Consider the following 13,624-nt stretch of genomic DNA (forward strand, 5'->3'; position numbering starts at 1 on the left):
TGTCTGCCCTTGTTGCTCATGGTTCTCACTAGCTGTGGGTAATAAGGATCACTTCCACACTCAAAACAGCACCATTCAGTAGCTGTAAATGTCAGTGAAAAACTTACACACACACACACACACACACACATACACACACATGGGCCTTGTGGAAGGTGGTAGGATGTTCAAGTAACTCTGCTAGTCTAATTATCATTTCATACCTTTGTTTAAGGGGGATATGTTATTCAGTTATAATTCATTGTAGCTTACATGCTACATAAGATTGTCATTTCAGCTGAGGCTTTTTGTTCTCCTTAGCTGATGGGCCATTCTAAATACATAACTCAAAATTTTTGGAATCAGTCTCATCTTTAGCCTTAAATGGGACAAATAAGTTTCCCCTGCCCTCAGCTCAGTGTCCAGGTGTAACACTGGGCAAAAATCTAAATTGGGCTAAATACACAGCTACAAATTGCAAGAAACATCCCTCCATGTACTAAAAAAACCTCTTTCCTTTGGACTGGAAAGAAAGCTCATACAAATAATTGAACTTCCAATTACTGATTACAGCAGTCTTACCCTGCCAGAGCTTTCTGAGTTAAGTTGCTAGTACTTGGAGCTGCTGATGAATATTTGAGTACAACATATCCGTAATGACATTTCAGTCATATTCATAATCTTATGCACAGTTACACTGGCTGCACGGAGACAAAACAAGGGAGTACCATACATACACTTAGCTTTACTACCTGATCAATATATACACTCTCATCTATCTCTCCTAGACTGTAAGATTGGTGTAAACAACAGCAGACACATTCATTTTAATAAGAGCAAAATCATTTGTGTCCTACTAAATTCTTTTTTTGTACTATGAACACAGCATTCAAATGTTCTCCTTCACAATATAAAAGAAATTATCGATATCTCTAACTAAATAAGTCCACTAATGACATATCTCCTAAAACACCAGTAATGACTTCCCTTGTTTTTGAATGTATCCTTTATCAGTTACAACCAATTATCTTTGTTTCCCGTCAAATATTTCCCCTTTGCTAAGTTACCTGGCTTGGTCCGAACATCTGAATTTCTCCCTCTTAGAACTCAGTTTGCTTACGGACATGGTTTTGGAATGTTCCCTATAGGCATGTTTTTACTTTGCAAAGCACACGCTCATGGATTTCCCAAGTTTAACACAGAGCTTGATGGCATAGAATTGCTCTAAATTCCATTGCTCCAGTTTTTTAATGCAAAACAAAAAGACAAATGCACTGATGGCATTCTCGAAAATCACATGATGTATGTCTGGAGCTGAAAGTTGGAAACTCTGGAAGGGATGAACACACTAGTCTAAACAAGCAGAACAATACAGTGTTGCCAGATTGCTTGCAGTGTTGTCAGTCCCATTACTTTTCTCACACATGTTGTATGTTACATGCCCAGCTCTTGAGAAGCACACTGGGTTCATTTTGTAGGACTGTTCACTAAACTTCATCTCACTGCATTGTCAGATATGTGAGGATGACCTGCAGATTTGTTGTGTCTTATTGAACATCCACTTTCAATAAAACACATATGCCACTCATAAATAGGTCTACTGGGAGAATTGTAACCATACTCTATACAAAAGTTACATTGTACAGTTGTTGCAGATTCCACTCTTCAAACCAAAACATGCAGTGAGCACACTAGGAACCGGTAAAGGCAGCCATCTTTGCTGCAACTGCTGCTAGCACTTATGATGGCACAATTCTGTACTAGTGCACCATTTAAGTAAAAATTTGATTTATTTTCCTTCAAGATGACACCAAGACTAAGTCTAAGTCATAAGAATAATTTTGCATGAAATTTCGAAGCCGTAAAATCCTTTCTGATACATCTGATTTATTATATTTATGTTTCCTACTGTCATTATTATTATTATTATTATTATTATTAACATTATACTATTTTATTATTTAAGTAATGTGTGATGCTAAAACGTTTTCCATGTTGTTGTTGTTGTTGTTGTGGTCTTCAGTCCTGAGACTGGTTTGATGCAGCTCTCCATGCTACCCTACCCTGTGCAAGTTTCTTCATCTCCCAGTACCTACTGCAACCTACATCCTTCTGAATCTGCTTAGTGTATTCATCTCTTGGTCTCCCTCTACGATTTTTACCCTCCACGCTGCCCTCCAATGCTAAATTTGTGATTCCTTGGAGCCTCAGAACATGTCCTACCAACTGGTCCCTTCAACCCTATTCTGATGTAAGAAAACGCCAGGAATGCCCTCATCTTATTAGGACAAATTAATGATAGATCCTATGGTGGTGTGCCCACATTTCTGTCACTTGGAAAACCTCATGTGGTTTCAAATGCATAGTTTTTCATGCAGTCTAATAAATTCAGCTTTAATACACTGTTGCTGTTTTAGTCAGAAATGCCAAGATTAATTCAATGAACCTCTTTGTCTTAGCCAACCTTCTGCATGTCTTCTCATATCTGGATAACTTGTGTATCCTACATCTGTCTGAATGTGCTTACTACAATCATACCTTGTCCTCATTCTACAATTTTTACTCCCCACACTTCCCTCCCTCCCATCCCCTCCCCCCCCCCCCCCCCCCACACACACACACATACACAAATTACCAAATTTATTGTCACCTGGTTCCTCAGGATGTGACCTGTCATCCTATACTTTCTTTAAATCAGGTTGTCTGATAAGACCCTTTTCAACCCAGTTTAATTCAACAACTCCCCACTGTTATTCAACCTATTCATTTAATCTTCAGCATTCTACTCTCACCTGGTTGTTATTGTCAACTGTCAATGTTTTCTTTCAATTCCTCTCTATGCTCCAAACAAATAGGCCTACTTTCAAAATTCTTCCTGAATCTTAAAGTTATATGTGATGTGACCATATTTCTCTTTCACACTTCTTAAACCAAATGTTTTCATAATGGTTAAATCATGGCCTGTGTGAAATTCTACCAGGCATCTTCCCATTTCATTCATTTCTCCCAGTCCATGTTGTTTTATTTCTACCCTCCTCTCTTCCTTTTCCCACTACTGAATTCCAGTCCACCATCAAAAAATTTTAAATTTCTTGAAAAAACAATCTTCTTTGCCACATATTTCACTTTATTTTTGCAACATAGTTTTCAGGTCATTAGTCCCTTGTCTAACCTTACCGTATCTATACCAGACAATGGGCAAATAAACCAATGCTTAAGTAGTTTGCAAAAATAAATATTTAATGAAACAGGTCACAAAAGCGGTTTCTTTTATCATATTGTAATTTTTTACCACATAACCACAGAGTGGCATGTATTCAGTGGGCATAAGGAACCAGTGCTTACCCAGCATAAAGTGAAAAGACAGCGAAACACTGGAAACATTTGGGTTAAAAAGCATTCCTCACATCTGTTGACAAATGCAATATTATACAATATTTTTTGGATTAACAGTACAGATTTTTTATGATTGTCAGCAAAATTTGGTATTTCACACTCACTTCGTGTTACAATTCAGGCAAGGACTAATTTTCTCTTAATAGGCAGTACAAGTGGCAGCGGGAGCTCTGGAAAATGTGCCTGCCTGTTACCACCAGCCACCAGGTCCTGCAGTGAGACGACTGCAGGCCTTGGTGTGAGATTAGAAGAACTTCTTCTTACTGAAATGTTTCTGCTTATGCAAGTCATTCACAGAGCCTGTTCCAAGCTTCTCTTTTCCCCCACAGTCTATCATTTAGCACCTCCTCCCATTGCAGCCATCTTAAGCTCACATCATCCTTCACCTGGTCTCTCCATCTTATTTGTGGTCTTCCAACTGGTCTTTCTCCAGATTCTGTGGATTACAGAGCTCTTCTGGGAAGTCTTTCTGGCCCAGTCATTTTAATGTGGCCAAGCCTCATTACTCTCCTTTGTTTCTTTTAGGGGGTTGATCTGCAGGGTGTTTCATTCCTTATCTTGTTCCTTCTCATCTTACCCAGGCTCCCTCACAGAAGGCACATCTCTGTTGCTTGTATTCTGCTCAGATCTTTCTTTGTCCAAGTCCAACATCCATAGGCCAAACTTGATAGATAATAAGACTTGTACATCATAATCCTTGCTTTGGCTGATATTTTCCAATTTCTAATTATATCCCATACACAATAATAAAATTTTGAACAATTTTTTTTTCTCTCAGAAATTTCATCCTTGATGTTTCCTTTCTTGGTTTGCTAGATACTTGAAAGCATCTACTTTTTTCATAATTTTTCCATTGCAAGTTACGGCCTTCATTTTTCGTTTCTCCTGCTATTTTATTGCTTCATTTTTCGTTAATCTTATTTCCATTCCTGCTTCTTCAATTACTCTCTGCCAGGTATATAGTTGGTCTTTCAATTTCTGCTCAATTTCTTCCAAAATTATCACATCATCTGCATATGCTGTGATTTTCATATCATCTGCTGTTCACTCTTGATGAATTTCCTAATGATTTTGTCCATTACCATATTAAAAAGCACTAGTGAGAGCACACTTCCCTGCTGAACACCTGTATCAGTTAAAAACCATCCTGATATTTTTTCTGTCTATTATAACACAATTCAGGCATTTTTTGTACATGTTATGATGCTCAGTTACATTCCTTTTGATTATTTCAGTCTGTTCAGACATTGTCATATCTCTTCCCTTGTACCAGTGTCATAAGTCTTCTTTATATCTATGAATGTGAATATGATGTCTTTCTTAAATTCCCATTCCTTTTTTACAACCTTTCTGGCTGCAAGCAAGGCATCTATAGTTGATCTCCCAGGTCAAAACTCTTGTTGTTCTTCTCTTAACTATGGTTCTATCTTATTCCTGATTTACTGTAACATTCTCTTTTCATAAATCATCATACAGTGGCACAGTAGTGCTATTCATGTGTATTTCTCACTGTGTGCCTAGTTACTCTGCCTAAAGATAGGTATTGCAGTTGTCTTTGTCTAATGATCAGGAATCTTTCCATATGTCTACATTGTCCTCATTATTTTATACAGCCACTGAATTCCAATAGTTCACATGGCTTTGATCATTTCTGCTGTCATGTCATCAACACCAGGAGCTTTGCCATTTTTTCATTTTTAACACAGATTTACCAACATTCCATTAGAACTACTGACAGCCTTGGGAGAGCCAGTCCTGACAAAACTCTACCATCTGGTGAGTAAAATGTATGAGACAGGCGAAATACCCTCAGACTTCAAGAAGAATATAAGAATCCCAATCCCAAAGAAAGCAGGCGTTGACAGATGTGAAAATTACCGAACTATCAGTTTAATAGGCCACGGCTGCAAAACACTAATGCAAATTCTTTACAGATGAATGGAAAAACTGGTAGAAGCCGACCTCAGGGAAGATCAATTTGAATTCCGTAGAAATGTGGGAACACGTGAGGCAATACTGATCCTATGACTTATTTTAGAAGCTAGATTGAGAAAAGGCAAACCTACATTTCTAGCAATTGTAGACTTAGAGAAAGCTTTTGACAATGTTGATTGGAATACTCTCTTTCAAATTCTGAAGGTGGCAGGGGTAAAATACAGGGAGCAAAAGGCTATTTACAATTTGTACAGAAACCAGATGGCAGTTATAAGAGTTGAGGGACATGAAAGGGAAGCAGTGGTTGGGAAGGGAGTGAGACAGGGTTGTAGCCTCTCCCTGATGTTGTTCAATCTGTACATTGAGCAAGAAGAAATAAAAACTTTGAGGTTCGCCGATGACATTGTAATTCTGTCAGAGACAGCAAAGGACTTGGAAGAGCAGTTGAACAGAATGGACTGTGTCTTAAAAGGAGGGTATAAGATGAACATCCACAAAAGCAAAACGAGGATAATGGAATGTAGTCGAATTAAGTTGGGTGACGCTGAGGGAATTAGATTAGGAAATGAGACACTTAAAGTAGTAAAGGAGTTTTGCTATTTGGGGAGCAAAATAACTGATGATGGTCGAAGTAGAGCGGATATAAAATGTAGACTGGCAATGGCAAGGAAAGCATTTCTGAAGAAGAGAGATTTGTTAACATCGAGTATAGATTTAAGTGTCAGGAAGTTGTTTCTGAAAGTATTTGTATGGAGTGTAGCCATGTATGGAAGTGAAACATGGATGATAAATAGTTTAGATAAGAAGAGAATAGAAGCGTTCAAAATGTGGTGCTACAGAAGAATGCTGAAGATTAGATGGGTAGGTACTAATGAGGAGGTACTGAATAGGGTTGGGGAGAAGAGGAGTTTGTGGCACATGTTGACTAGAAGAAGGGATCAGTTGGTAGGACATGTTCTGAGGCATCAAGGGATCACCAATTTAGTATTGGAGGGCAGGGTGGAGGGTTAAAAATCGTAGAGAGAGACCACGAGATGAATACACTAAGCAGATTCAGAAGGATGTAGGCTGCAGTACGTACTGGGAGATGAAGAAGCTTGCACAGGATAAAGTAGCATGGAGAGCTGCATCAAACCAGTCTCGGGACTAAAGACCACAACAACAACAACCTACATCCAACATCTGCAGATCTTCTTTTTCTGTTTCCTCTGTAGTAGTCATATTCCTTTCATCTCCCTCCATCATTGTTTCATCCCGTCCTTCACACAGCTTTTGGAAGCATTCTTTCCACACTTTCAAAACTTCTATGTTTTCCTTCTATGTTGATTTCCTTCTATGTTGATTTCTTTTGAAGTGTTTTCTTTTTGCTTCCTAAGAAGAATTAAATGTTGTAAAATATATCTACATCTTTGGAAAACATTTTCATGGCTAAGGCAAATAACTAATTACATACGTGGTACATAGTTTTATGTTAACACCATAAACAATCTTAACAGGTATGCTGTTACATGTGGGAAGCTAAGCAACCTAGCTCATGTGTATCATACTGCGGGGTAATGGATTCTTGGAAACCCGAGCAGGTCTGCACCTTTGTGAATGTGGGACTCTGCTGCCTGCAGTTCCCAACAGGAGAAGAACATAATACAGCTGGGTAGACCTAAAATTGAAATCATGGATAACTTGAGGTGAAATCTTGCATACAATTTTTTGATATGGAACATTACAACAATCAACGAAAAGAATCTGGACAGTAGATGAGAAAGTAAAGAAATGACTGCCTAAAGTGTCTGCCATGCTGTGGAGTTCTGCATCTCATTTGGAGGAAACCTCATGGCACAGTCAACTACTTTCACTTTTCAAAAAAATAATAGATCCAGACTGGGGGGACAAAGAAGCCTATATCGGTACTCATGGTTGATGTCACCATGTCAGATATCAGTTTCAGCTTAATTCTACATGCTTTGCAGATATTTTCTCTCACTGATTCCTTATTTGATATGTTGTACGCTTGATTTTATGACAGTGGCTAACTTGTAACAAAAATCAATGAATGCCAAGAAATATTGAAAAATAAAAGTGATGGATTTTAAATAAAATGTGTGGAAGAGTCATTGATGGCCAGCATAAGGATGACTCAGTGGCTAAACAACCGAGGCATGATGCAGCAGTAAATTTGGAAACATATGTTAGCAGAATCTGCTGTAAAATGTTTGGGTGTGGTGTATTGTATATTTATTGGTCCTGTGAATCATACATTGTACAGGGGTACATAATGATACAGGACTTGTCAAACAATTGCAATAAAGTTTAACAGAAAACTGTTGTATGGTTTCTAGTATATAGCAATATAAGTCTAACATATGGCAATAACATTTCACAAAATACACAAATAAGTTTTACACATACACATTCCTTACTTTTGGCCTTGATTATCAGATACACACATATATGTAATAGACCACATATAATACACAGATAAATCTACATGTAAACATTTCATATTTTGGCCTTAATTGTACAAACAATTTAAATTTTTCACATATTTGCATTGTAGATAAAAAACTCATCAACACTATAGTAGCAATTCTGTTGCAAGTAGGCCTAGTCACTCACTGCAGTTTTGAATTTATGCATGCCAGTTATTGCCTTAATTTTTTTAGGTAGTTTGTTATACAGTTTTTTCTGCTTGCAAGGGTCCTTTTTGTTTTAGTGTTGTATGTGAAAACTGCAATGTAAATCTTGATTATTCCTTGTGTTGTATAAATGGATAATTTGGTTTTTTGGAGCAGTCTTGCTATTTTCACCTACAATTTTCCTTACAAACATTATTGTTTCTAGGATATATAGGCATGGTAATGGAAGAATATGAAGCTTTTTTAATGGGGGTTTGCATGAAGATCAAGGTGCTGTGCCTTCCATGGCTCTTATAATTCTTTTTGTGCAATAAAACAGCTTTTGCTTTGTGGTGAATTTCCCCAGCAAATTAAACCACATGTTAGTGGGCATAGTACACATTTTTTATGACTTGCTTTGATGTGCATCCAGGAATAATTTTTATACTACAACAAATGGTATTTAATTTACTACATAGGTGTTTTGTGTGTCTCTGCCATCTTAGGTCATCTTGGAACCAAACTCCCAGAAATTTGGTGCTATTTACAATTTCATGTCATTTGCCTAACAGTTCTATGGTCACATTTAAAGGCTGTTAATTCTGCACTGTGTGTAGATGCATACTGTTTGTTTTGTGTGTGTTTATTATTACGTTGTTCATTGCAAACCATTCTGATACATGTGAAGTGCTCTTTTTTATTGCATTTTGGAGCTCTTCTGGGGTCTTTCTTTGATAAGTATGTTTGTATCATCAGCATATTTAATGTACTAATAGTTGCAGCTGCAAGGTTCCAAATCATTTACAAACAGCAAGAACAAGATTGGTCCCAGTACGGAACCCTGCGGCACATCGTATTTAACACACTTAAATTCTTTACTTCTTTGTACAAGGCTTTAACTATTTGGTGTCTGTTTCGTGGATATGACTTTACCCACTCATAAGCTGGGCCTCTGACACCAACATTTTCTAGCTTTCTAAGCAATAGACCATGGTTAATGATGTCAAAGGCTTTTGAAAGAGCTAGGAATATTGCTGCTATGTGTTCTTTTTTATCTAATGCATTTAAAGCTTCATTTAAGAAATTGATAATAGCTGTCTCGGTGGATTTACATTTTTGGAAACCATGCTGTGTAGCTGAGAAAAGTTTTTTCATTTTTCTTTTTCTTTTCTTTCCCCAATGAAATCTACTAGTCTTTTATAAAAGATCTTTCAATTATTTTAGAAAAAGCCAGTAGTAGAGAGACTGGCCTATAATTTGTTATATCTGTTTTTTCACACTTTTTGTACAATGGCTTCACTTTTTGGGAAGATTCCCTGAGAAAGTGAACTATTGCATATGTCCATCATGGGCCTAACTACTAAGAGTGCACATTTTTTAATGGTAGGGTCTGGTATGTTATCAGTACCAGAGGAAAAGTTTGATTTTAGCTCCTGTATTGTTTTCAGCATTTCCTGATCATCTGTTGGGTATAGGAAGAGAGACTTGTTGCTAGGGATGTTATGGTACCGGTATTCTCTCCATTTTACTCCTGTTTCATGCCTTACAATGTCCCATGTGGCTTTCATTTTATTTGGTGCATTTGCTAAGAAGGAACTATTTGCCTTTCTTTTTGCTTCTTTTATGACTTTAGTAAAAATCTCTATAATTCTTAAAATAGGAAACAAATTCTGGGGATGTGGTGTGCTGTCTAGATATTTCATGAAGTAATCTCTTTTTCTTCGGAGATATTTGTAACCCTGTTGTGATCCATTTTATTTTCAGATCCTTTTTTGTGACTGCCTTTTTATGGAGTGGAAAGCAAAGTTCAAAACAACAGCTAAAATATTTAGGAGTTTGTTGAACTTATCATTTGTACTTTTACATTCATAGATGTCTTCCCAAGTTTCTTTACTCAGGTAGTTAAGGAAATGTTGTATATTCTGGTCATTATACTTCCTAGATGCAGTTGTTAGACATTCAGTTGAATGAAACTGTTTTCCCAATCTTATACTAATTTCTTGGACTGTCTGGTCTCCAAAGCCTGTATTGTGGGTTTGTGTTGAATATTGCGAGGGCACATTTATAAATATTTGATCAAGGATTGTGGCTGAGGTTTTTGTGATGTGTGTTGGTGTTTCTGTAGTAGCGTTTAAAATGAAAGTTGCTAAGAGATTCAGTAAAGCAGTTTTTTGTTTGGACTTACTTGCAAAGTCATAATTCTATTTGCCTCAATATCTTTCTCCATGGATAATTTTTCTACGTAATGCATACATTTAAAATTTCTGCTCTTTTTTAAAGATAAATACAACTACCACCATGTTTACACAATTTCCAACAAAAATAACTACTCAATACAAAATTTGGAATGCATACCATCTGAAGTTTCTCTTTGTCAAGCCAATGTTCAGTAAAACATAATACAGAATTATTTTTAATGTCATTTTCTAACAAAATATGAAATTCGTTTACTTTGTTGGATAGCGATTGTACACTTTGATGAAATACCGTAACGTTTGGAGTTAAACACGAGTTCTGAAACTTATTTTCCTTAATACTTATATTTATATTGTAAGTTCAGTCTGGAAGATATTTTTTATTTTCAGTTTTCACTTTTGAATTTTAACCCCCTTCACACGGTATCAGCTTCCCTTGTTCTTAATGATTTTACAGATGTCTGTAATCATTTTACTGAAATTCATTGAGCCTAGTCTGTTTAAATGCACACCATCCTTTCCCAAGCATTTGTCACTAAAAAATTTGTTGGGGTCTATGAATATTGTGCCGAGTTCGTCACACTGTTCCCTGATAGCACTTTTTATGTTAGTTATATAAGAACTGCTTACTGGCCTTCTGTGCAGAATTCCACTTATAACCAGTCTCGAGTTTGTGTACAGTGCTTTGGCTGAACGAATGATGTTTCTCGTCTCACTTACAATTTCTTCCTGACTGCTGCTCCGAATTGAATTCGTCCCAGAATGAATAAAAACACCTTTGTAATTGGTCTTTGGATTGTTTCCATTTTAAATTGTAGACTGTTTTGCACTTAAGAGATTTTTAAAATGTTTGTTGAGTTGATGAGCAGTGCAAACACTGATTTCACAATTTGGTGAAACTACATTTTTTAGTATAGAATTGCAAATAACAAACATGCTTCACCCTTATATTAAATATCACTGTTTTCCAGCTGTATTTACTTAGTGATTTTCTACAGTTTAAAAACTCTGTGTCTTTTTCGATCGTATTTTGCCCATGAGAATTTTGAGTTTTTTTCCATGTTTGGTACTGTATTCCCACAAGCACAGGGTGCCAAATCACTTAGTAACGTCATGTTTGCTTCCTTGAGAGACACAATTTCACTTCTAAGCGTCCACCCCGAAAACTGATTGGTCAGCGTGACGGAAGTAGCGGAAAAGGAAAGAAATAAGAAAGACTGGGTGTGGTGGTGGAATGACGGCTGTATAGAGCTGGAATGGGAACAGGGGAACAGGCAAGTGACTTCGTTAGTCACTGTCCTCACCCATCCAGCCCCTTGTCTGTTCCCATTCCAGCACAACGCAGCCATCATTCCACCACCACACCCAGTCTTTTTGTTTCTCTCCTTTTCCACTACTTCTCCCCACCCCCCTCCCCATCTCTTCCTGCCCTCCGTCTGCCCTGCTGCACTTCACTGTCCCCCACCCCCACCATAAAATCCCTCCCCCTCCCTGTCCCACTCCTCCTTACCCCCACTTGGTCACCAGACACAGGCCTGTGTCTGTATATGTGCGGATGGATATGTGTGTGTGCGCAAGTGTATACCTGTCCTTTTTTCCTCCTAAGGTAAGTCTTTCCACTCCCGGGACTGGAATTACTCCTTACCCTCTCCCTTAAAACCCACATCCTTTCGTCTTTTCCTCTCCTTCCCTCTTTCCTGATGAAGCAACCGTTGGTTGCGAAAGCTTGAAATTTTGTGTGTGTGTTTTTTATTGTGCCTATCTACCAGCGCTTTCCCGTTTGGTAAGTCATGGAATCTTTGTTTTTAATATATAGGGACTTCACATTAAAAATAATATGACTGGACATTCTCACAAAGTAAACCCATTCCGAATTTTCAATAAGTTACTAGTCTTTGCTCGGACCATGGATATAATTAGTTTTAAACAGAAGTGGTACAGATCACCCTTTTTATAATATTAAAGAATACTCTGATTTACCAGATTGTTATATTAACTTTGAAAAACTGTTACTTTTAATTGTATTATTATGTACCGCATAAACTTTGTAGAACTAATATTTAATGTTACACATTGTAGTACTGTGCATTGTATATACTTTATGTTGTATCAAATTGATGAAACCCATGTCACTGTGAAATGATTTATGGTGAATAAAGATTCTTGATACTAAAAAAGCCATACAGTTCGTCAGGAACTACAGGTCTACTATAAATGATTCATCCATTTTCAAAGCTCTTATTCCAAAGTATTACATGTACAAATATGATAGATGCATGAAATCTGTAAACTCATCAAGTTTGCATTTTGCACTCTACAAATGTTGTACAAGTACCTCTCTGGTCACATGACACATCCAATCAGTAGACAAGTTCATTCACTGTCTTAGGTAACACATCCTGATAATGGCCATCACGACAGCATTTATATGTTTTCTGTGCTGTTCCAGTGTTCTTGACAGGGGGTAGGGGGTCTATTTAAACATAGTTCTTGAGGTACCACCAGATGAAAATAATAAAAAAAAAAAAAACACATGGTGTTAGGTCAGTTGACCTGGGGAAAGGGAACAGAGCCATACCATCTTCAGCACTATGCTCAATCCAGCAATGCAATAGTTTGTTGTTCAGTTAGTAACAAACATCAATGCAACAATGAGGGGGTGCCCCATCCTGCTGGAAGATGAAAGTCTTGGAATCGGCAGTCTGCTGAGGAAATAACCACAACTGCAACGTATTGAGGTAAAAGGTACCCATCACAGTGTTCTCACAGAAGAAAAATGGCCCAAATAGCTTTGTCTGTGGCATTATACATAATATCACAGGATTCAAATCAGCTTCTTACTTCTGCAGAGAAAATATGGAGACAGGAGGAGTTGCCACATTTGTCAGATACTGTTTTGATTACAAGAATATTGATATTAATAAATTTTGCTCAGAACAGCACTTAGAAGCTTGTGCAACAGAAGTAGTATTTCATAATAAGACTTTTATAATAATAAGTATATACATATCATCTTCAGGAAATTTTAGCCTCTTCATACAAAATCTGGAATCTCTGTTGTCCCATCTCACAGTAAAAAACAAGGAAATAGTGGTTGTTGGTGATTTTAAAGTGACTTTATTGAAAAGCTGTGTCAGTGAACAATTATTGAAGTCAGTAACACTATCATGCAATTTAGTTCCTACTGTGAACTTTGGACTAGGATGTATAAATGCACTGAGACTGCTATTGATAATATCTTCATAGACGAATCTAGGGTAAAAAGTCATATCACAAAACCAGCAGTAAATGAGCTATCTGATCTTGATATTAAATGTTGAAATTTCTCAGGATAAAAATTCTGTTAAATCTGAGTGCAGGAGGGCAATAAATCAGTCAAAAAATGAGACATTCAGGAAATTCCTCAAAGGCATGAACTGAATAGATGTTTACGATACCTCTGACTCAAATGGACAACACAAACAATTCATTAATAAAGTTACTTCCACTTTTGAAAATTGTTTTCCT

The sequence above is a fragment of the Schistocerca cancellata genome, chromosome 5 (genome assembly GCF_023864275.1).
Source record: "Schistocerca cancellata isolate TAMUIC-IGC-003103 chromosome 5, iqSchCanc2.1, whole genome shotgun sequence".
In the NCBI taxonomy this organism is placed as follows: Eukaryota; Metazoa; Arthropoda; class Insecta; order Orthoptera; family Acrididae; genus Schistocerca; species Schistocerca cancellata.